The 26,463-nt window shown below is 36.1% G+C and overlaps 1 pseudogene; it reads right to left on the reverse strand.

Moving 5' to 3' along the window:
• Positions 1–2,451: 2,451 nt before the first annotated feature.
• The window catches only part of LOC116910948, a 33,866-nt pseudogene continuing 9,854 nt past the window's right edge, over positions 2,452–26,463 (reverse strand).

The following is a 26,463-nucleotide window of genomic DNA, read 5'->3' on the forward strand; positions in this document are numbered from 1 at the left end:
AAAACACATCTAAGAACAGAAGCAGTTTCACTCATTTTTCCTTTTTTTTTTCAAGATTGGCATTGTTCCCAGTTAATCCTAATGAAAGTTGAAGAATGCTCAGAGAGAAAAATGTACTTAAGAAAAGAAACATTTCATAGTTGTTACCATGAACACTTGTTCATGTGTGTTACTATGAATCAGTGGCTCCAATACTTCTGCCATACAGGATTGTTCCCTGCATCACTGTTATTGCTGCTATTCTGATCCATACCCCATGGACATTCTATTTCTTTGTATCTTCCACAGAATATTTCACTAACTGTTCACTAGAGAAATATCCTATAGATACATGTTATCCAAATACACTTGAATTTTTCTCCATCTTGTGCCTGTATTTTGCCCAGACTCCCTTATTAGTGGAGCTTCCTTTCATAGTGGTTTTTCCTAATAACTTTGAAATTGGTGATCACATCCTATTTTCTAGTATGAAACATAGATGTCAACAGCATATTTTTCTTTATTTGTATCTTTCACTGACTTTTAAACTTTGATTTCACAGTCCTTCATTAAATTACCAAATATTAATTGGAATTGATTGTCCTAGAGGGTTTGAATTTTATTCTTCTGTAATAAATAGAGATAGTAAAATATAGCAATACATGCTTGCTTATTCCCATGCCTCAGGATCCAGAGGAAGGATGATTGCAAGTTTTGGACAAGTTTGGATACCTAGTAAAACCAAGTCATAAAAATTAAATAAATATAAGTGAACAGAAACTTATTAGTCAAAGAGCTATTAGCAACTTCTTTTTGGTTTTGCTCTAGATTAAATGATGGATGAATACACATAAAGGTATTGCATTCCCAGATTGTTGCTCTATTTTCTTTCTTATGGGAATAAAAGACATAAAAGAGGTTAGGTTCTGAAAATTAAATGTTATCAGTTTTCACATGTAATTAAACTGGAAACATATTTTAAATCAATATCATTGTCTCATTTGAAGACTTAAGGTTTCTGTAGTGAAAAATGGGTCCCGCATAATTACTGTGGCAGTTTCTTCCCTCTCCATGCTCAGTGCCTAATACTCATGAAGAATGACCACTGAGCGTGGGTCCCTGCTTAAGCATGCAAAATTAAACATATAGGATTGTGAAGATGGGCTCAAAATTTAAGTGTAGTCTGCAGATGACTGGCAACCTGCACATGCTTGAGTTCCATTTCAAACCTACTGAAAAAGGAAGAATCAGCTTGTGAAGAAAATTATTCCTTCAATTAGCTTGAGCCCAAAAAGGCCCACAGAAACTGAAAAGCCAACCAGACAATATACATGGAACTGACCTATACCCTCTGTACATAAGTTAAAGTTTTGTATCTTGGTCTTCTTTGTGGATTCATAACAGTGGGAGCAAGGACTATCTCTGATTTTGTTGTCTGTCTTTGGAATCCTTTTAATTTACTTGTCTGCCTTGCCTATCCTTCATAGGTGAGGAGGTGCCTAATCTTACTGCATGCAACCTTATATGCCAATACTGGTTGATATCCTGTGAAAGTCTCCCCATCCTGAAGAGAAAAGGAGTAGTGAACAGTAGATAGAGAAGTGGAGGTGTTAGGGTGGGACTGAGAGGAGAGGAGTAAACAGAACTGTAATCTGGATGCAATATTTAAAAAAAAAAACTCATATAGGAATCTAAAAATAGAAAAAAAGAATACCACTAAAGTACACACTGGTATATACATATGCTTCATGCATGCATGTATGTAAATAATAAATAAAATATTTTTATATTTTACATCCTGTGAACTAAAATAAGAATTTGAAAAAGTAGTATAACACTTCCTAGATCTTGATTTTCTGAAACTTATGAACAAACATAGTGATACATTATGTTGCTAAAATATAATTTTGTGATTTGATGGTGTCATTATACAGCTGCCTCTCTGTTAAAATTGGGGAGTAGCTTAAGGTCCCCATTAAGAAACCAAAATCCAAGACCCTTTGAGGTTTTATTTTTTTTTTGTTTTTTTTTTTTTTTTTTTTTTTTTTTTTTTTTTTTTTTTTGGTTTTTTTTTCGAGCTTGGGACTGAACCTCAGGGCCTTGCGCCTTCCTAGGCAAGCGCTCTACCACTGAGCTAAATCCCCAACCCCGAGCTTTGAGGTTTTATATAAAGTCATATATCATTTTGGTGTAATCTGCATACAATGCCTCATCAGCTTAAATATTCTCAATTATTTTTAATATTTAATGAAATGCAAATATTGTGAAAGAAGTTGTACTCTCTTGCTAATAAATCAGGTCAAAATGTATTGTTTTGCCCATTTAGATTCTTCACTTTCTTTCTTCAGTATTTTAGCCTCTGAGTTTGGTACATGAATATTTGAAATTGCAATATGTAACAAGATGCCACTCTTGCCGTGCAAATTGCCCTAGAGGCAGCAGTGGTATCACATTTCTCACTACATGCCCCATCTAGTTCGTGCTTTGATCAAACTCCTTCTCTGGTTTTCCCTCAGGTTTCTTTATATTCTTATACTTCTGGGATAAATGAACTCTCACTTGTTTGACAAACACTAATTCTGATGTAGTTATATAATAATCCATGGCATCCTGGGCATTTTCTGTGGTGGTCATTTCAATAAATGACTAATTTATTTTATTTAGAATCAGATGATTTGAAATGACTCCAAATGGTTCTACCAGTTTTAATACCTGGTATCTCAAGTATTTCTATTACTGAAAAATATATAATGTGAATAATTCGCCTGGTTTCCATGTAGGTTCCAATTACCAGCACCCAGATTTCCTCTTGGTCTAAGTTCTGGTCCTCCAAGATGAAATGAAGGAGGAGGCAGTCCAAGAATCCCCAGTGCTGAGCTTGTAGACTGCTGTATCATGAATGGATCACCCATTGTTTGTCCAATATCCTTGTCAGGATTCCATTCTGGGTGGATTTCAAGCAAAAGCTGACATTAATGACTATGACTTGCTCCATTGATATGTTGATTCCACTCCTTATTAAAATGAACTGTAGAATCAAATACAGAGCACGGATGGAGATAACCCTTAGGCAAGAGTCCATGGAAGCCTTCAATATTGCTACTTGGAGGAGCGACCCGCTTTTCTCAAAGAGTGGTCTCTCTTTTAAGGGGCCAAGACCACATCCCATTCTCTCAGTCTCACTGTCAAATTTATGATAGTTTTGTAAGGTCTCACCAAATAAGAATTATTTCTCCATATTTCTCCATCTTTTCATCTGTCATCTTCATAATCCATTCTGTTATAATAAGAAGATTCTTGAGAACAACATCTATGGTCATAATGAAGCACTAGTTTGAGACTAGGACCGTGATTATCAAAACTATCCATCTCTTCTAAAGTGTCTTTTGTCTTCCCAATCATCGCTAGGTAATGTGTAAGTTGGCTGTTGTGTAGCAGGTCTGCCATCTCTACCGTAAGTCATTGTAGGTCCTTCTTCAGTTCTCCTACTTTTGAACTGTAGAAGAATATTGGGCAAGTTCTCAGGAGTACTCTTGTCGTCTGCATAGCAACTCAATTCACAAGTCTTTAGCAAACCAAAGCTAGCCAAAATATTACTGGCTTGGTCTGTATCCACATGGTGTTGAGAAGACAAAGGAAGTGGCTCTCTACTTCCGTGTTAAATGTAGACTACAAATCATGGGAAGAAGTACTACCAGAAGACAGTGCACTATGATTTCCTTGTTGATTCAATGAAGAACTCATGTCAAGATACATTAAACTAGATAGATATACAGTACCCTGGTTCATCTTCCCAAGAGATGCTGGCATACTTAAAGACTGGGTAGCAGCAGAAAGACAGCATATCCCTACTGCAGACACGTCACATGAACCTCTGAATTCCTCCGGGTGACTGCTAGAGTGACTTGGACATTTTAGAGCTATCTCTTGTCTATTTTATACATCAAAATTGTTGTTAAAGGTGACCAAAAGGAAAGTTCAAACTAGAAAGCTAGGTTAACTTTGCTTCAAAAATGGTTACACCAAGAAAAAGGATCAATAAGAACTGTAGAATCTTCTTCAAGCTGAGAACCAGTAGATAACTATTAGGGGAAGGGAGAGGGAAAAGGAAAGATACCTCTCTCAGTGACTAGGACCTAATGAAGTTCTTCTAATATCTCCTGAATACCTCGTTTTCTGGACAAAAATTACTTAAATCTATTTTTCTCATAGACTTTACTCTTTCAATTATGACACATTGTTTTGCTCAGGTATAATAGTTCTGGAATTCATTTGTGTGATTGCTATATTACTTGCTTATTTACAGCTACCTTAGAGGAAGTTGTGTCACTGTGCTTACTGAGATTTTATTTCCCCTCACATAATCCTTCAATGGCTATGCTTTCGTATATTGCTAGAATTAGCATTGCCTCAAGGAAAAAAAAAACTGTTACACTCTCATTTTCCTTTATTTTATCATATTTTATTGAAATTTTTAAAATGTTATTAGAGATATTTCTTTACTTATATTTCAAATGTTATTCCCCTTCCAGTTTTCCTGTCCATAAGACTTCATGACCTCCCCTCCTCTTTCCCTATACAAGTATTCACCCCATACATCCCCCTTACTCCCTCCCCCCATATTCAACTGCACTGGAGGTCCAATCTTGGCAGGCACAAGGGTTTCCCTTTCCACTAGTGCACCAACAAGTTTATTCTCAGCTACATATGCAGCTGGAGCCCTGGGTCAGTCCATGAATAGTCTTTCCATAGTGGTTTAGTCCCTGGAATCTCAGGGTTGGTTGGCATTGTTGTTGTTTTGGGGCTGCAAACTCCAAGTCTTTCCATACTTCCTCTAATTCCCCCCAGGGACGTTCTGTTCTCAGTTAAGTAGTTTGCTGCTAGCATTCACCTCTGTATTAGACATGCTCTGGTTTTGTCTCTCAGGAGAGACCTATATCTGGTCCTTTTCAGCATGCATATTTTATTAATCTTATCTAGATTTGGTGGCTGTATATATATAGGGGCCACATGTGAGACAGGCTCTGCATGGCTGTTGCTTCAGTTGCTGCTCTAAACTATACTTCCATATCCCCTCCTATGGATAGTTTTTCCCCTTTTAAGAAGGAGTGGGAGCATCCACATATTGGTCGTCCTTATTCTTGAGATTCCTGTGGTCTGTGGATTGCACCTTGGGTAATTCGAACATTTTGGCTAATATACACTTATTGATGAGTGCCTACCAAGTATTTTTTCTGTGTTTGAGTTACCTAACTCAGGATGATATTATATATTTCATTCCATTTTCCTATGAATGTCATGAAGACATTGATATTGATATCTGATTAGTACTCCATTGTGTAAATGTATAACAATTTTTAATTTATTCCTCTGTTGAAGGACATCTGGGTTCTTTTCAGCTTCTAGCTATTATAAATAAGGCTGCTATGAACATAGTAGAGCATGTGTCTTTGTTGTATGTTGGAGCATCTTTTAGTTTTATGCCCAGGAGGGGTATAACTGGGTCCTCAAGTAGTGGAATGTCCAATTTTCTGAGGAACCCCCAGAATGATTTCCAGAATGGTTGTACGATTTTGCAATCCCACCACCAATAGAGGAATGTTCCTCTTTCTGCACATTCTTGCCAGCATCTGCTGTAACCTGAGTGTTTTTTGTTTTTTTTTTTTTTATCTTATCCATTCTGACTGGTGTGAGATGGACTCTCATGGTTGTTTCGATTTGCATTTCCCAGATGACTAAGGATGTTGAACATTTCTTCAGGTGATTTTAGGCCTTTCGATAATACTCAGCTGAGAATGTTTTGTTTAGCTTTGTATACCATTTTTAAAAGGGTTATTTGGCTCTCTGGAGTCTAACTTCTTGAGTTCTTTGTATATTTTGGATATTAGCCCTCTATCAGGTGTAGGATTGGTATATCAGATCTTTTCCCAATTTGGTGTTTGTTGTTTTGTCCTGATAACAATGTCTTTGGCTTACAGAAGCTTTGCAGTGTTATGAGGTAAAATTTGATGATTCTTGATCATAGAGAATAAGCCATTGGTGTTTTGTTCAGGAAATTTTCCCTAGTGCCCATGAGTTCAAGACTCTTCCCCATTCTATCTTCTATTAGTTTGAGTGTATCTGGTTTGATTTGTAGGTCCTTGATCCACTTGGACTTAAGCTTTGTTCATGTTGGTAAGAATGGATCAATTTGCATTCTTCTACATGCTGACCTCCAGTTGAAACAGCACAATTTGTTGAAAGTACTATCTTTCTTCCATTGGATGGTTTTAGCTCCTTTGTCAAAGATCAAGTGATCATATGTGTGTAGGTTCATTTCTGGGTCCTCAATCCTGTTCCACTGGTCTATCGGCCTGTCTCTGTACCAATACCATGCAGTTTTTATAACTATTGCTCTCTAATACTGCGTGAAATCAGGCATAGTGATTCCTCCAGAAGTTCATTTATTGTTGAGTATAGTTTTCGCTATGGTGGGTTTTTGTTATTCCAAATGTATTTGAAAATTGTTTTTTCCCCTATATAAAGAATTGAGTAGGAATTTGCTGGGGATTACATTGAACCTGTAGATTGCTTTTGCTAGAAAGGTCATCTTTAATATATTAGTCCTGCAAATCCATGAGCATACAAGAACTTTCCATCTTCTGAGATCTTCCTCAGATTTTTTCTTTAGAGACTTGAAGTTCTTGTCATAAAGTTCTTTCACTTGCTTCATTAAAATCACACCAAGATATTTTATATCATTTGGGACTATTGTGAAGGGTGTCATTCCCCTAATTTCTTGCTCAGCTTACTTATTCTTTGAGAAGAGGAAAGGTACTGATTTGTTTAAGTTAAATTTATACCCTGACACTTTGCTGAAGTTGTTTATCAGATTAAGTAGTTCCCAGGTGGAACTTTTGGGGTCACTTAAGTACACTATCATATCATCTGCAAATAGTGATATTTTGACTTCTTCCCTTCCAATTCGTATCCGTTTGACCTCCTTTTGCTGTCTAATTTCTCTGGCTAGGAAGTTGAGTACTATATATTGAATAAGTAGGGAGAGAGTGGGCAGCCTTGTCTCTAGTCCCTGATTTTAGATGGATTGCTTCAAATTTCTCTCTATTTAGTTTTTTATTAGCTACTGGTTTATGGTATAGTGCTTTAACTATGTTTAGATATGTGCCTTGAATTACTGATCTTTCCAGGACTTTTAAAATGAAGGGGTGTTGAATTTTGTTGCTTTCTCAGTATCTAATGAAATGATCATGTGGTCCTTATCTTTGAGTTTGTTTATATAGTGGATTACATGATGGATTTTCATATATTAAACCATTCCTGCATCCCTGGGATGAAGCCTACTTGATCATGGAGAATGATCATTTTGATGTGTTTTTGGATTCGGTTTGCAAGAATTTTATTGAGCATTTTTGCGTCAATATTCATAAGGGAAATTGGTCTGAAGTTCTCTTTTTTTTAGTCTTTTTGTAGTTTGAGTATAAAAGTAATTGTGGCTTCATAGAAGGAACATGGTAGTGCTCCATCTGTTTCTATTTTGTGTAATAGTTTGGACAATATAGGTATGAGGACTTCTATGAAGGTCTGATAAAATTCTGTATGAAATCCATCAATTCCTTGGCTCTTTTTGGTTGGGAGACTTTTAATAATTGCTTTTATTTCATTAGGAATTATGGGGTTGTTTAAATGGTTTATTTGTTCCCGATTTAACTTTGGTACCTGGTATCTGTCTAGAAATTTTTCCATTTCCTCCAGATTTTTCAGTTTTGTTGAATATAGGCTTTTGTAGTAGAATACGATGATTTTTTAAATTTCTTCAGATTCTGTTGTTATGTTTTCCTTTTCATTTATGATTTTGTTAATTTGTATACACTCTCTGTTATCGCTGGCTAATGTGGCTGAGGGTTTATCTATCTTGTTGATTTTTCAAAGAACCATCTCTTGGTTTTGTTGATTCTTTTGTATAGTCCTTTTCATTTCTACTTGGTTGATTTAAACCCTGAGTTTGATTTTTTCCTGCCTTCAACTCTTCTGGTTTTATTTATTTCTTTTTTGTTCTAGAGCTTTCAGATGTGCTGTCAAGCTGCTGATATATGCTCTCTCCTGTTTCATTTTGCATGTGCTCAGAGCTGTGAGTTTTCCTCTTAGTACCGCTTTCATTGTGTCCCATAAGTTTGGGAATGTTGTTTCTTCATTTTCATTAAATTCTAAGAAGTCTTTAATTTCTGTCTTTATTTCTTTCTTGACCAAGTTGTCATTGAGTAGAACATTGTTCAACTTCCATTTATTTTTTTTTTATTTTTCTGTCACTAGTGTTGTTAATGAAGATCAGCCATAGTACATGGTGATCTGATAAGAGACATGGGCTTATTTTTATCTTCCTGTATCTGCTGAAGCCTGTTTTGTTGAATGATTATAAGGTCAATTTTGGAGAAGCTTCCATGAGGTGCTGAGAAGAAGGAATATCCTTTTGTTTTAGGATGGAATGTTCTATAAATGTCTGTTAAATCCATTAGTTTCGTAACTTCTGTTAGTTTCTCTATGTCTCTGTTTAATTTCTGCCTCCATGATCTGTCCTTGATGAGAGTGAGCTACTGAAATCTGCTACTGTTATTCTGTGAGGTGCAATGCATGCTTTAAGCTTTAGAGAGGTTTCTTTTATGAATGTATGTGCCGTTGCATTTGGAACATAGATATTTAGGATTGAGAGTTCATCATGGTTGATTTTTACTTTGATGAGTACAGAGTGTCCTTCCTTACTTTTGTAATGAGTTTTGGTTGAAAGTCAATTTTACTTGCTATGAGAATGGCACCTCCAGCTTGTTGCTTCTGGCCATTGGCTTGGAAAGTTATTTTCCAAACATTTAATCTGAGGAAGTTTCTGTCTTTGTTTCTGAGGTATATTTCCTGCATGCAGCAAAATGCTCGTTTCTCTTTACGTGTCCAATCTGTTAGTCTATATCTTTTTATTGGGGAATTGAGTTCGTTGATGTTGTGAGATATTAAGGCATAGTGATTGTCGCTTCCTGTTTAGTTTTGTTGTTGTTTTGTTGTTGTTGTTGTTGTTGTTGTTTGAGGTAAAATTATGCTTGTTTGTCTCTCTTTTGGTTTCATTTCTAGGAAATTATATTCTTGCTTTCTGTACAGTACAGACTTACTCCCTTGTCTTGAGTTTTACATCTATTATCCTTTGTAGGGCTGGGTTTGTAGAAAGATATAATGTCAATTTGGTTTTGTCATGGAATATATTGTTATCTCCATCTATGTTAAATGAGAGTTTTGCTTGATACAGTAACTTGGGCTGGCATTTGTGTTCTCTTAGGGTCTGTTTCCCATCTGTCCAGTATCTTCTGGTTTTCATAGTCTCTGGAAAGAAGTCTGGTGTCATTCTTATAGGTCTGCATTTATATATCATTGACGTTTTTCCCTTACTGCTCTTAATATTCTTTCTTTTTTTGTGCATTTGGTGTTTTAACTATTATGTGACAGGAGGAATTTCTTGTATGTTTATTGGCATCTCTTACTTTATGTTAGGGAAGTTTTCTTTTATAATTTTGTTGAATATATTTACTTGCCATTTGAGTTGGGAGTCTGCACTTTCTTCTATACCTATTTGATCTTCTCATTGTGTCCTGGATTTCCTATACATTTTGGGCTAGGAGCTTTTTGCATTTTACATTATCTTTCACAGTTGTGTTAATGTTTTCTATGGTATCTTCTGCTCCTGAGATTCTCTCTTCTATTTCTTGTATTCTGTTGGTGATGCATGTATCTACGGCTCCTTGTCTCTTCCTTGGGTTTTCTATATGCATGACTATCTCCGTTTGTGATTTCTTTATTGTTTCTATTTCCATTTTCAATTCCTTCACCTATTCTTTTGTGTTTTACTGTAATTATTTCCGGGATTTTTGTGTTCCCTCTCTAAGGGCTTCTAATTGTACACTTGTGTTTTCCTGCATTTTTAAGGAAGTTCTTATATCTTTCTTGAAGTCCTCCATCATTATCAAAAAACATGATTTTAAAGCTAAGTCTTGCTTTTCTGGTGTGTTTGGATATCCAGTATTTTCTTTGCTGGGAGAACTGGGCTCTTATGATGACAAGTAGTCTTGGTTTCTGTTGCTTATGTTCCTGCACTTACCCCTAGCCATTGGGTTGTCTCTGGTGTTTGCTTTTCTTGCTGTTTCTGAGAGTGACTTGACCATGCTATAGGCGTCTGCATCAGCACTCCTGTAGAACTGTTTTCCTCTTTTCTTTCAGCCTTTTCTGAAAACATGTGCTCTGTTTTCAGGTGTGTCTGCACTCGTAGAGTTGGTCTTTCAGTTATAGGTGTAGGCAGGAATCAAATGTTCTTGACCCTGATTGCTCTTATATCCTTTCACCCAGCAGGCACAGTTGGCACTATGTGATTCCCTCCTCGGTCTGGTCTGTGGGAAGAGGGTAGTCTCCTCCGACTTCTCAGGAATATCCATACTTCTGAGGATCCAGCTCTCTCCTCCACAAGATTTGGGTGCAGGGAGCTATACGGCCAGTTCAGTTCAATTCTGGGCGCAGACCAGAACTGTGGGTACTGGTTGCTGTCTGCTCCTACATCCCTGTGTCCAGAGAGCCTGTGCAGTTTCCCCTTGGTCCAAGGATATGGGCAGAGTTGTGCATATTTAGCTGTCTATCCAGTGGTCTCAGGATGTCTGCTTTCCTGGGTGGTCAGCTCTTAGTCCCAAAGGGACTTGGATGTAGGGAACTGGGAGTGGTATCAGTTCACTTCCTGGCAGAGCCAGAAACAGATAGTAACCTAACCCAGAGGACTTCTGCCTCTTTGTATCCTGAATCCACAAGGCAGGTCACTTATTAGCAGAAATGTAGGTCATCTTTCTGCTCTCATGTGTGTCAGAGCTTCTGGAGACTGTCTTCCAGCTCTGGGCACAGGGAGTAATCAAGTGCCCATGACTGCTCTTAGGTACTTGCACCCAGTGGGCACAGTTGGCATTATGTGATTCCCTCTTGGATCTGGACTGTGGGCAGAGGGTATTCACCACTGACTTCTCAAGAGTTCCCACACTTCTGAGGGTCCAGCTTTCTCTCCCCACGGGATTTGGGTGAAGGGAGCTATTTGGCCAGTTCAGTTTGGTTCTGGGCACAAACCAGAACCAAGGGTACCTGTGGATGTCTGTTCCTATATCCCTGTGTCCATAGTCACTGTGCAGTTTCCCCTTGGACCAGGGATATGGGCAGATATGTGTAGAGGTGGCAGTCTGTCCTGTGGTCTCAGGATTTAAGGACACCTGGGTGGTTAGCTCCCTTTCCCTGTTTTTTTTTTCCTTACATTTCAAATGTAATTCACTTTCCCAGTTTCCCAGATATAAACTCCCTACCCCATCCCCCTCCCCTTCTTTTATAAGTGTGTTCCCCTCCCCATCCATCCCCTCTTTCCACCACCCCTAATATTCCCCTGTACTGGGGGTCCAACCTTGGCCGGACCAAGGGCTTCTCTTTGCATTGGTGTCCAACAAGGCCTTCCTCTGCTACATATGAAGTTGGAGCTATGGGTAAGGCAGTCCATGTATTGTCTTTGGGTATTGGTTTAGTCAACTGGGAGCTGGTTGGATGGCATTGTTGTTCTTCTGGATTTGCAAGCCCCTTAAACTCTTTCAATCTTTTCTCTAATTCCTCCAATGGGGATCTTGTTCTCAGTTCAATGGTTTGCTGTTACCATTTGCCTCTATATTTGACATACTCTGGCTGTGTCTCTCAAGAGACATCTATATCCACTTCCTGTTAGCATACGCTTCTTAGCTTCATCAATCTTTTCTGGTCTTGGTGGTTTTACTTATGTGTGGGGCATGCTCTACATCGTTGTTCCTTCAGTCTATGCTGCAAACTTTGCCTCCATAGTCCCTCCTATGAATATTTTTGTTCCCCCCTTTAAAAAGGAGTGAAGCATCACACTTTGGTCATCCTTCTTCTAGAGGTTCATGTGGTCTGTGGATTGTATTTTTGGTGATTCGAGCTTTTGGGATAATATTCACTTATCAGTGACTGCATGCCATTTGTGTTTCTCTGTGATTAGGTTACCTAACTCAGGATATTTTCTAGTTCAATCCATTTGCCTATGAATTTCATGACATCATTGTTTTGTATAGCAGGATAGTACTCCATTGTGTAGATGTACCACATTTTCTGTATCCATTCCTCTGTGGAAGGGCATCTGGGTTCTTTCCAGCTATGGCCTATTATAAATAAGGCTGCTATGAATATAATGGTGCATGTGTTTTTGTTGTATATTGGGGCATCTTTTGTTATATACCTGGGAGTGATATTGCTGGGACTTCAAGTTGTAATATATCTAACTGTGTGAGGAACATCCAGAGTGATTTACAGAGTGGTTATACTAGCTTGCAAAACTACCAACAATGGAGGAGTTTTCCTCACTCTCCACATCCTTGCCAGCATCTGTTGTCACCTGAGTTTTTTATCTTAGTCATTCTTACTGGTCTGAGGTGGAATCTCAGTTGTGTATTGATTTGAATTTCCCTGATAACAAAGGATGTTGAGCACTGATTTAAGTACTTCTCAGCCATTTGATATTCCTCAGCTGAGAATTCTGTCTTTAGTTCTGTACCTCATTTTTAAGAGGGTTATATGACCCCCTAGCATCTAACTTTTGGGTTCTTTGTATGTATTGGATATTAGTCCTCTATCAGATGTAGGACTGGTAAAGATCATTTCCCAATCTTTTGCTTGTCATTTTGTCCTAATGATTGTGTCATTTAACTTACAGAAGATTTGAAATTTTATGAGTCCTCATTTGTCTTTTTTGATCTTAAAGCATAAGTCATTGGTGCTCTATTAAGAAAATTTATCCTGTGCCCATGTGATTGAGGCTTTTCCCTACTTGTTCTCTATAAGTTTTAGTGGAACTGGTTAGATATGGAGGTCCTTGATCCACTTGGAATTAGTCTTTGTATTGGTTAAAAAAATAAATTGATTTGCATTCTTCTACATACTGATCTCCAGCACCATGAAACAGCACCATGTGTTGAAACTGCTATCTTTTTCACACTGAATTCTTTTCGGTCCTTTGTTGAAGAGCAAGTGACCATAGGTACGTGGGTTCATTTATGCATCTTCAATTCTAATACACAGATCTACCTGCTTGTCTCTGTGCCAATACCATGCAATTTTTATCGTTATTGATCTGTAATTCAGCTTGAGGTCAGGGATGGTGATTCTCCCAGAAGTTCTTTTATTGTTGAGTATATTTTTCACTATCTTACATTTTTTTGATATCGCAAATGAATTTCCAAAGTGTTCATCCTAACTTTATGAAAAACTGAGTAGGAATTTTGGTGGAGATTACATATAATTTGTAGATTGCTTTTGGCAAAATGGTCATTTTTTACTATATTAATCCTGCCAATCCATGAGCACAGGAAGTCTTTCCATCTTGTGAGATCTTCTTCAATTTCTTTCTTCAGAGACTTGAAATTCTTATTATACAAATCTTTCACTTGCTTGGTTAGAGTAATACCTAGGTATTTTATGTTATTTGGGAATATTGTGAAGGGTGTCATATCACTAATTTCTTTCTCAGTCTGTTTAGACTTTGAGTAGAGGAAGAGTACTGATTTGAGTAGTTAATTTTATACCCATCTACTTTGTTAAAGCTGTTTATCAGGCTTAGTATTTCTCTGGTAGAACTTTTGTGGTCACTTAGGTATACTATCATATCATCTGCAAATAACGATATTTTTTTATTTGTTCATTTCCAATTTGTATCCCTTTGTTCTCCTTTTGTTGTCTGATTTTTCTAGCTAGGATTTCATGTAATAATTTGAATAAATAGGGAGAGAGTAGGCAGCCTCGTCTAGTCCCTGATTTAATAGGGATTGCTTAAGTTTCTCTCAATTTAGTTTAATGTTAGCTACAGGTTTGCTGTATTTTGCTTTTACTGTGTTTAGGTATGGGCCTTCAATTCCTGATCATTACAGGACATTTAACCTGTTGAATTTTTCAAATGCTTTCTCAGAATCTAATGAAATGATCGTGTGTTTTCTTTTCTTTCTGTTTATTAGATAGTAGATTGCATTGATGGATGTCCATATGGTAAATGATCCCTGCATCCCTAGCCTAAACCCGACTACATTATCATGAGTGATCATTTTGACAATTTCTTAGATTTGGTTTGGAAGAATTTTACTGAGCATTTTTGAGTGGATATTCATAAAGGAAATTGGTCTGAAGTTGTCTTTCTTTTTTGGGTTTTGTGTGGTTTAGCTATATGCGTAATTGTGGCTTCACAGAAGGAATTGGTTAGTGTTCCTTCTGTTTCTATTTTGTGGAATATTTTGGACAGTATTCAAATGCAGTCTTCTATGATGTTCTGATAGAATTCTCCACTAAACCTACCTGGTCCTGGACTTTTGTTGTTGTTGTTGTTGTTGTTGTTGTTGTTGTTGTTGGGAGACTTTTAATAACTGCTTCTATTTCTTTAGGAGTTATAGACCTGTTTAGATGGTTTATCATATCCTGATTTAACTTTTGTACCTGTTATCTGTCTAGAAAATTGCCCATTTCTTTCAGGTTTTCTAGTTTTGTTGAATATAGGCTTTTGTAGTAGGATCTGATTTTTTTTTTTTTATTTCTTCAGATTCTGTTGTTATGTCTCCCTTTTCATTTCTGATTTTGTTAATTTGGAGACACTCTGTGTGCCCTCTGGTTAGAGTGTGTTTATCTATCTTGTTTATGTTCTCAAAGAACCAGATTTTGGTTCTGTCAATTTTTTGTATAGCTCTTTTTTTTTTTTTCTACTTGGTTGATTTCAGCCCAGAGTTTGATTATTTCCTGCCTTCTACTTTTCTTGGGTTAATTTATTTCTTTTTGTTCTATAGCTTTTAGATGTGCTATCAAGCTTCTGACATATGCTCTCTCCTATTTCTTTTTGCAGACACTCAGAGCTATGAGGTTTCATCTTAGCACTGCTTTATTTGTGTCCCATATGTTTGGGTATGTTTTATCTTCATTTTCATGAAATTCTAAGAAGTCTTTAATTTGGTTCTTTATTTTTTCCCTGACCATGTTTTCATTGAGTAGAGCATTGTTCAAATTCCATGTATATGTGAGCTTTCTGTCTTTATTGTTGCTATTGAAGACAAGTGTTAGTCCATGGTGATCTGATAGGATGCATGGGATTATTTCTATCTTCCTGTATCGTTGAGGGCTGTTTTGTGACCAATTATATGGTCAATTTTGGAGAAGGTTTCATGAGGTGCTGGGAAGAAGGTATATCCTTTTGTCTTAGGATGGAATGTTCTATTTATATCTGTTAAATACAATTGGTTCATAACTTCTGTAAGTTTCTCTATGGCTTTCCTTAATTTTTGTTTCCATGATCTGTCCAGTGATGAGAGTGGGGTATTGAAATCTACTACTATTTTCGTGTGAGGTACAATGTGTGCTTTGAGAGTTAGTAACTTTTTTTTAATGATTGTATGTGCACTTCTGGAGCATACATATTCAGGATTGAGGGTTCATCTTTGTGAATTTTTCCTTTGATGAATAGAAACTATTCTTCCTTCCTTTTTTTATTAACTTTTGTTTGAAACTCAAAGTTATTCTATATTAGAATGGCTATTCCAGCTTGTTTCTTTGAACAAATTGCTTGGAAACTTGTTTTCCAACCATTTACTTTTAGTTAGTATCTGTCTTTGTCACTGAACTGTATTTCTAGTATGCAGCCAAATGCTGGATCCTTTTTCATTACCCAGTTTATTAGTCTCTGCCTTGTTATTGGGGGAATTGAGTTCAATGATATTAAAAAATATTAAGTAATAGTGATTGTTGTTTCTTGTTATTTTTGTTGTGAGAGGTAGGATTATGCTTGTGTGTACACCTCTTCTTTTGGGTTGTTACAAAGAGATTTTTTTCTTGCTTTTCTTAGGGTGTAATTTTTCTCCTTTTATTTGAGTTTTCCATCTATTATCCTTTGTAGGGCTGGGTTTATTGAAAGATATTGTGCAAATTTAGTTTTGTCATGCAGTATCTTGGTTTCCCCTTCTATGTTCATTGAGAGTTTTGCTGGATATAGTAGCCTGGGCTGTCATTTGTTTTCTCTTAGGGTTTGAATGACATCTGCTCAGGATCTGCTTGCTTTCATAGTCTCTGGTGAGAAGTCTGGTATAATGTTGTTAGGTCAGCTTTTATATGTTAGTTGGCCATATTTTCCTTACTGCTTTAAATAATCTTTCTTTGTTTTGTGTGTTTGGTGTCTTGACTATTATGTGACAGGAGGGATTTCTTTTCTGGTCCAATTTATTTGGTGTTCTTTAAGCTTCTTGATTATTTATGGGCATCTCTTTCTTTAGGCTAGGTAAGTTTTCTTCTGGAATTTTGTTGAAGATATTTACTGGCCCTTTAACTTAGGAGTCTTTGCTCCCTTCTATACCTATTACATTAAGGTTGATCATCTTATTCTGTCCTGGATTTCCTGGGTTTGTTTGTTTGTTTGTCTGTTTTGTTTTGTTTCAGGACAGAACATTTTTCTGTTTTACATTTTTTCACATTTATCAATGTTTTCTATGGTATCTTCTGGCACTGAGATTCTCTCTTCTATCTCTTGTATTCAATTTTGATGCTTACCTCTGTTACTGCTGATCTCTTTCCTAGGTTATTCTATCTCCAGGGTTGCCACTCCTTGTGATTTCTTTATTATTTTTGTATCTCTTTTTTTAGATCCTGATTGGTTTTGTTCAATTTCTTCACCTGTTTGGTTGTGTTGTGTTATAAATTTTAAGGGATTTTTGTATTTCTTCATTTAGGGCTTCTACATTTTTACTTGTGTTGTCCTGTATTTCTTTAAGGGGGTTATTATTGACCTCCTTAAAGTCCTCTATCATCATCATGAGATGTGATTTTAAATTCAAATACTGCTTTTTCATGTTGTGTTTGGATATGCACTATTTTCTTTGGTGGTTGAACTGGACTCTGATGATATCAAGTAGTCTTGGTTTCTGATTCTTAGGTTCCAGTGCTTGCCTCTTGTCATCATGATATCTCTGGTGGTAGCTGGTCTTGCTGTCTGTAACAATGACTTGACCCTCCTATAAACCTGTGTGTCAGCACCCCAGTAGACCTCTTTTCTTCCACTTGGATCTAGGCCCAGAGAGCTGTGGGTCAATGTCAGTCTGTGCAAAGGCAGAAACCAGAAGAATTCTCTTCCTAACTTCTCCTCCATTCCTTTGTCCAGTGAGCTGTTGGTGTGTTCATCTTGACAAGGAAAGTGAGCAAAAATACTGGTCTCCTCTCATCTCTCAGGATTGTCTGAACTCTTGAGAGTGCAAAACTCTCCCCTAAAGGATTTGTGTTCAGAGATATGTCAGACTGGACAGCTCTGGGTGCACACAGATACCGGAATGGTGCAGCCTCTGACTGCTTCTAAATTCCTGAGTTCAGCGGGCACTAGGCAGGTTCCTCTTGATCCAGGAATGTGAGCAGAAGTGGTGGTCTCCCCTGAGCTCCCAGGATTGTCTTCACTTCTGAGATTCTAGCTCGTTCTTCCACACAGTATGGGTTCGGAGTGCGGTGCATGTGGGTCAGCTCTGGCACAGGCAGAAACTGGAAAGATCCTGTTCCAGACTTCTCCTGGTTTTGTGTGTCCTGAGGGCTCCAGGAAGGTTGATCAGAACAGAAGAGTTGGTCAGACCTGTGCTCTCAGATGTGTCAGTGTTCCTGGCAAATGGCTTTCAGTTCTGCATGCTGGTGGAAAACAACAGGTTCCTGTTCCTGACTGCTACTTTGTTCCTGTGACCAGAGGGCACTAGAGTCAGGAATGTGTTCAAATGTGGTGGTCTTTACTGAGATCTCAGAATTATCCACACTTCTGAGAGTCTATCTCACTTCACCATGGGATTTTAATTATGATTTTATACTTATAAATATTTTATTGAAAATTATATATCTGTGATCATGTAGGGGCAAATTGATCTACAATTTTCTTGTTATGTCCTATGATTCTCTGTTTATTTTTATTTTTATGTTCCTTATCTTTCTACTTTGTAGACTTTTTTAAGAATTATTGATGTTGGTTTTTTAAAGGCCTTGTAGAATACAGTAAGTGAAACCATTGGCTTGTTTTGCTTGCAACATTTAAAAAAGGAAGAAAAGAATATATTAGTTCATTCTTGCTTGTGTTAGATTTGTTTAAGTTATCTGGTTGTTTGAGAATGCTTGGCTTTGGTAATGGCACTATTTAGAGGTGTAGCCTTGTTGGAGGAAGTGTGTTGTTATAGGCAAGGACTTTAATACCCTCTTCCTGACCATGCCTGAGTTAGTTTTCTCATATTAGGCTATATATGGAAGAAGATGTGAACCTTTCTACTCCTCCTTTATCATGCATGCCTGGACCCTCCAATACTCCCATCTTGATGATAATGACTGAGCCTCTGAACCTGTAAACCATCCCCAATTAAATATTGTTCATTAGAAATTTCTTGGTCATGATGTCTGTTCACAGAAGTAAAACCCTAAGAGAAGTCCATTATCTCACCTTGCTTTTGTATTGGTAGATTGTACTGACATTTTTCTTAACTTCTTTTTAACATGTCTGTTAAACCATCTTGTTACTCATACATACAAAGCTAATTTGTTATTACAAATAATGCATGTAACACATTACATTTTTTATTTATTTTTTGAATGTTGTCAAATATATATATATATATATATATGAATACCTGCCAAAACAAGAATTTTGGCATCAAAGGAGAGAGAATTTTTATTTATTTCATTAGCACACAATAAAAACAGTTAGGAATTGGTTTTATTGCTGTCTCAAAGTAACCTTGTTACCAAAGGCCTGGTTCCCAGAAACTGAAGATCTGTATCTCCAGTTGGAATTGATTGGCAATAAAGAATTTCCATACAGCTAAATGCTGGGCAGGAAGCGTGAGGTAGGATCTGGGAATTTGCACATGCTAGGAAAAGGAGAGAGAGGCAGGGATAACCATTATGGTAAAGAAGAAAGCCCAGACCTACAGGCCCAACATGTGAGAATCATGAAAAGTGGTTGCAGGGCCGACTTTTCGAATTTTGTGTGAGGATAGCATATATAAAATATAGACTTTAAAAGATGTTAACTCAGAAGTACAAGAAGACAGTGTTTGATAGCAGTGTGAAGGTTTGGAATGGCCCAGCTATGAGCTAATAAAGCCATTTAGGATTAGCTGGTGTGTGCGTGTGTGTGTGTGCGTGTGTGTGTGTGCATGTGTGTGTTTGTGTGTGTGTGTGTGTTTGTTTGTGTGTGTACATGAGTGTGCGTGTGCATGTGTGTATGTGTGTGTGTGAGTGTGCGTGTGCGTGTGTGTGTGTGTGTGTGTGTGTGTGTGTGTGTGTGTTTCATTCTCAAACCCAGAGACTCTGGCACGTGGGTAGGTGCACTGTCAGCTGGCAACACAAAGTGTTTTATGTAATTTGCTGCTACAGATGGCGTCCAATATTGTAGGTGAGACTTACTACTAAAAATAATGTTGAGGTTCCTGAATGGAATGTCTACACACCAAGAGATAAGTTTAGATGAAGGAAAGATTTGGTTTCTCACTGAACAAACCAAGTTCAGTAGTTGCTGCACAAGCTATAAAACTACAATAAAGAAACAAGGCTGAAAGAGATATCCTAGGCTCAAAGTAATTTGTAGCCACTGCTTTGCAAAGAGGCTGGCTAGTTCCCTGACCTGGTGCTTGGAAGAAATAATAAAAGCTGCCTGCTTCCATCTACCAGATAAATAAAGAAAAGAGAATTATAAAAGTTGATTTAATTATTTTTATGAACAGAATTGAATAGAATGATAATTGCTTAAATGTTCTTAAATATACAGAGATATCAAGCTCCACAGAAGAGAGATGTTAGAATATTAAATGAAAAAATACTTTAAAGAAATTTAAAATTGTTGCTAGGGTAAATTCTCAAAGTCTTTGACCATGCTCACATGTGATTTCAAGCATTGTCACGATAAAAATAGAGCTTGGTAATAGACTTACACAGTAAATAGGCATAGATAATAAATATTGAAGATTTTGATCTTTAAAAATTAAATTGAGAAGCAGGATTATGTTATGGAGCATAATCTATCCATAATACCATATGTACTAACAAAAATATTAATCTCCAATGTAGGAAGACTTTAAATATACATAGGCATATAAAATATTGTGGCTTTAATCTTAAAAAATAATATGTCAAAAAGCAGAAGATGGTGGGAAATCACTGTCTCAATGGTAATTTTTTTATTGCTTTATTTATCACAATGCTTGTAGATATAAGTTTGTTGATTATATCAAAATTCTCTAGGAGAAAGGTCAAGCTATAATTTTAAAGATTCCAGTTCTTGGACCAAGGACATGCTGTTTTGAGGAAGAAGCTATATATTTGTGTTGACAGAAAATGAGAAAAGGCTTTGGACCCATTTAAGAGTGACACTGGCCAAATATGTCAGAGATAGAACCCCTGAGAATCTTGGCTACAGAAAAGAAAGTTATGAGAGTCAAAATGGACAGGTAACTTGATCTGATGATTCCTTGTCATGGGGACAGCCCTATAACTGACTAAATATAAAAATATCTTTAGCAAAAATTCAGCTAATATAAGACAGTAAGTCTTGTTGGTTATGAAATTCTTTGGTTATTAAGATTCTTTGTGCCTTCCTTTTATGTCCTAAATGAAGAGTTATACAATTGAGTTTTGATATAACTAACTCATAAGAAGAGGCAGCTATCTTTAACCTGCTCGTATAAAAATCAAATTCATCTTTAACTGATCTTTGCATCTTGTAAAATCCATACAAATATCTTCATGGTACTAAAATTTTGGTTGTGAGATTCATACATTACAGAGAGTACAGCTTTGGCAAGATTCATACTGAAAGATTACAAACTGACCTAATGTTCCAGCCCCTGCTTCCTAATGCTGTTCAGAGACTTGTTTCCAGAACAGTTTTAAGGATCACTGCTGATTCCCAATGGACTTGGTTCATGCAACTTTTCAGACAAATCCAATCAAAACTTATTCAAGCCCTGAGCCTTCCTAGTGGACAGAAGCTTGATGACAGCTTTCTTTCTTAACTAACTTTCTTAGCTAATTTTCCTAACTGTAATCAATTTTTCTAACCCCCCCACTCAATCCTTTAAAGAATTTCTCCTTGCCTTTATTCAGCAGCAAGAAGCCATGGAGAGTCCCTAGCCTGATCCAATGGATTTGTGTGTCTGGCTATGTTCGTTTTAGAAGTTGTATATAGGTTGTCATTTTAAGGGATAATTTGGAAATGATCATAATTCTGAAGAGGGAATAAGTAGAAAGAATAGATTAATAATTTTATTTTTGAACAAAGCATTGTTTATCCATAATCTTACATGGATAAAAATCTTTGTAATTGATGTAAAATTTAAGTTGTAATATTGTATATTGGCACAGAATTTATATGTTGATATAGAATTTAGGTTTCCATTGGCATAAATGTGTGTATTGGTAAAAAATTTGAAATTAATATTGTTTCTCTAAATATGCATTTTGTCTATGAAACTTAAGAATAAAAGGCTTTGATCCAGCCCTTCACATAGCTGTTATTACAAATTGTTTAGGAATATCAAGTAACACAAATTAAGGGCCAAATAACAAACTCATGGTTATGTTAGATTCTGATTGAATTATAATAAAATGCTTTCCATTTACTCAAATATAAATAAATAAACATATTTAAGGTTTAATAATTCAGATATATATTAAACAGATAGCCTTCAATAACATCAGAAATCTACAGAATGTGACATTTAATGTTACTACATTTTCAAGAATAATATGACAAAGATACATGCCCTCTCCTGAAATTTTCCCCATTCTATTCCAGAGAAGGAATTGAGCACCAAAACCTCAACATAGAGCTGCTCCAGTTCTGGCAACATCATCTCTGGACAAATATTTTCCTAATCATCTGCAGACAAATAGTTCCCAAAGAGTACAAACAGATGTGGGATAGATGACTCCTAGGCTCTGCAAATATAGAATAAGGAAGTCCTTCATATTCCTGGTTCATTTTAACGTCTGCCAGATGGCTCTGTGCAAGAAAGATGAAGAGAGATGCTCCAACGTTTGGACTGACCATGTAGTCAACTATCTCTACAACATGTTTGAGATTTGAAGTTAAATTTTTGTGATTCCTAAATATTCAGGTAACAATTACTCCAATTTTTACACAATTTATGACAGGGTTAAAAACTACTTATAGTCTCATAATTAGACTCAGCTTTGAGAGGGATGATATAGAGTTAAAATGATGTTTTTCAGATGGCAATACAGGCTAAAATCAGAACATAAATTTTGTATTGAACTGTAAGTACTTTAGTTAGAATACATGTTTAAATAATTTATCTAATGATAAATATGATGAGCTGGATGCTAATTATATATCATACTTTATAATTTACGTAACTCTTATGGTATGTTCAATTTATATTGGAGAGGACAGCTTTTTTTTTTTGACCCTGCTCTCATAGGCCATATTCCCAGACACTGAGGGTCTTCATCTCTAGATGAAATTGATTGGCTATAAAGAATTGCCATATATCCTATGGCTGTGCAGGTAGACTAAAGTGGGATCTGGGGATTTGCACAGGCTAGGAACTGGGATAGAGAGAGACAGGGATCACCATTATGAGAGAGAGGAAAGACCAGATTTAAAGGCCAATTGACTCGCGAGAATCAGAAAAAATAGCTACAGGCAACACTTCCCCAATTGTGTTTTGTTTAGAATAGATAAAATATAGATCTTTAAAGATGTTAACTAAGAAGTACTGGAGAAGAGTGTTTGATAGTGTTTTGATAACAGTGGAAATTATTATAATTGCTCAACATTTGACTTAAGTCATTTAAAATTAACTGTGGTGTGTGTGTGTGTGTGTGTGTGTGTGTGTGTGTGTGTGTGTGTGTGTGTGTGTGTTTTGTACAAATCCAGAGGGCTCTGGTGGGCAGCTGGGAACATGGCTCACTGAGAGCACAAAGAAGTTTTGCCATGACTGCTACAAAGAATGTTTAAATCAATTTTTAATTATATATTTATGTTTAGGTTTATGCATATTGCAATTGCAGATGTCCTTGAATTCCATGAGATGATCAGGTTCTTTGGAGCTGGAGTTAGAGTGATGATGAGCTGCCTTATGTAGATGCTGGAAACTAAACCCATATACCATGCTCGTAAATGGTGAGCCATCTCTCCACCACTCATTAATAAATATTGATGGTATAAAATGCATTTCCTTATGACATTGTCATAAGTACATATAATGTATTTTAATTTTACTGTCTTCTAAATCACCAAGTCTTGTTTATTCTCTTCTTATACTCTTTCTTCCAGATATTTTGCATGGACATTTCAAATTATAATTATTACCGTAGTATAATCTTTCTCATTTTGGTCCTCTGCATCAGGGTATCAGAATGTTTTTCATAATAAATTATCTCATAATTTAAGCTTCAATTTCTGATACTTAGAATTTGTATTTTATTAGAAACATAATTACTAATGCTTACATTTTAATTTTTATGTCTTTTAAAATGGAGTGAGTTACTTGTTTTCATTTGTAACACACTGTTTTATTTCTTTTAGAATAGGTAGGGTTATGAGTTCCTTAAAATATTTACTTGAATTTTTTTATATGAGTATGTTTGTGTTTGATTGTAATGTTTGTCTACAGTTTCTTGATATTGATTCAATATGTGAATATCTTTATAAAACATAAACAAGGCTTTTTCAAAATCACAATTCTTTTAGTATTTCCCTGCATTCTATCTCTTTTCCTTTTAATTTTATATGTACATAGGCTCCTCATCTCTAAAACTTTAAAATTTTTGTTTATTCACTCAATGTTCTTTTATGGTATAGTAATTTATTATTATTTTCAAAATATTTTTTGGATTCAATTTTGTCCTCTGAAACAGTATATGAGCATGGCTTTGCTACTTGTTTCTTCCTCTGTATAATGGGAATATCCTAATTATTACTACAATTTAATATTTTACTAGTACATATTATATATCATAATAATGGATATTCTTGTTTGTGTTAACAGACATTTTAATGTAGGCTAAAATCATGTAATTAGGTAATCTCTATTAAGGAACTTCCCTACCAGACTGGATTGTGAGCTTCCTGTTATTTTTCTGTCTTTGTGTCCATCTTTCAATACAGCTACTAGATTTGCAATTGTGTTCTGCCATGACCAGCTTTATGTCACTTCTGGAGATTTGACCTCAGATTTTGAAATTAGTGTAGCAGGTATCTTCAACTCTGAGTTAATTCTTTTATGTGTGATAAAGTGGCACAATCTTGTACATTTTCATGTGGTTATTCAGATCTTCTAATATAATTTACAGGCAAGGACACCCCACCCCTTCCTCCAGACTACAGTTCATTATCTAAAATCAAGTGGCTGTGAATACATACCAGTATTACTAGAATCTCAATTTTGCCCGATCTGCTTTGTTTATTTCTCTTAAACTCTGATGCTTTGTATTGAGTCCAAATTTGAGAAGAGTCAACTCTGTTAAGATAGTTCTTAAAAATGATTGGCTAAAGTAAAGTATATTTATTCATTACAAATGATTCATTTAAGCATTATAAAATACTACAATATTTTCACATTACTGTTTTCAAATTCCTGACACATTATTCCTTGAAACTTGGGTACAATATTACCCAAGTGTATTACCTGGGACTTCCTTAAACTTTAAACCTATGATTATTTTAAATGCACATTTAACACAATTTGGACAGACATAATTTAAATTTTAAGGTATAAAATTCACTAAATGTAGTAGCTTATAAAAAGAAACAGCTTTCAAAAATTTTTTTGGGGGGCAAGGTTACCTATGCTCTTGGGATTTCTTGTTTCTTATGACTTTAAATGCTGTTTTTTTTTTGTGTGTGTGTGAAGATATTTACTCTGAGTTGAAATGTTTCTCTTTAGTCTCTTTGAGGCCCAGATATTCTAAAGATAACATTTTATCCTACAGAGAGGTTAATCATAGTAGGTAAGCAACACCCTAGTCCCAACAACTCCTTGAAACTTAGAAGATTTAGGAAGACCCTACATATCCAGGTAAGCACTACTGATAAAATGAGACTCTAATTTGACAAGCTGTCTGCATATATGTATGAAGATCCAGGAAAACAAGATTCCAGGCCAGGTTGAACTTTTCATGATAGAGTTGCCTTTTGGTCATTTCTGGATGTAATCTCCATTTATTGTCCCATATGTAACCTAAATAAATATTGGTTCACTAAGTTGGACTTGTATGGAAAGATTAATTCAGCCTCTCATTAGTTGCCTGCTAGTGATGAGTAAGTACATGTTTGTTTATTTGTCTCCAGAAAAAGTCTCAGGATATTTGGTAAATGTCTTTGCTTCCATCCTGTTGTAATAAATTACATTGCAAAAGTAACTAAACACAAACAAAAAAGTCCAGCTACAATTCTAGGTTACATTTTATCATTCTGGGAAGTCAAGGAAGCAGCACCTTGAAACAAGTAATCATATCATTTCCTTTGAGGAGAGTAAGGACCAGTGTGCCAATCCATTAATGTTAGTGCTCAACTGGCATTCACTCTTACATAATCTAGAATTACTTTTCAGGTAATGCTTCTACCTACAGTGGGTACATCTTCATATCTCAATTAATGCTGTTAACATTATCCTCTACAAACCTGTACACAGGACTATCTAGACTAGACAATTGAAACAGGTGATTCTACTGTATTTCAATTTGACAATGAAAACTAACCACCAAGATAAGGGTTATGTTAAATCTGCATACTATTTTATTTAATATTAACCTCTTACCAACATTAAATATTTTACCTACAAATATGCTTGTATATATCATGAAATGTGCATGTTTGTGTGAGGATTTAAGTGTGTGTGTGTGTGTGTGTGTGTGTGTGTGTGTGTGTGTGTGTGTGTGTAGACCAGAAGAAGACATTTTCTCTCCTGCCCCATTACTCTCTACCTTATTCCTGGAGAAATAGACTCTAGCTCACGCTGGAACTAGATTGCTGACCTGCAAGCCCAGTATTTTTCTACATGAAGTCCCACTCCTTTGACCCCGAAGTTAGAGTGTTACAAGCATATGATGTGAATTATTGTATACATTTTTGCATTTGAAAACCTATGTTCATGCTTGCTCTCTGAGCCATCTTTCTAGCTCATTTTATTCACTTAACATTATTCATAATATGAGATGTGTGCAGTTAACTAAATGGTCATCAGTTGATAAAGAATATATGGTGTTTACACAACATGAAATTTGCTCAGCTGTAGAAAGGGAAAATATCTTACTATTTGTGAAATCATGTATGGGTCCGCGGGATATTGTATTAAGTAAAATATGCCAGGCACACAAACATAAGAAAAATATAACTGCATATGCTTCTGGAATTGGGGCAGGGAGGAT

The sequence above is a fragment of the Rattus rattus genome, chromosome 10 (genome assembly GCF_011064425.1).
Source record: "Rattus rattus isolate New Zealand chromosome 10, Rrattus_CSIRO_v1, whole genome shotgun sequence".
Lineage (NCBI taxonomy): Eukaryota > Metazoa > Chordata > Mammalia > Rodentia > Muridae > Rattus > Rattus rattus.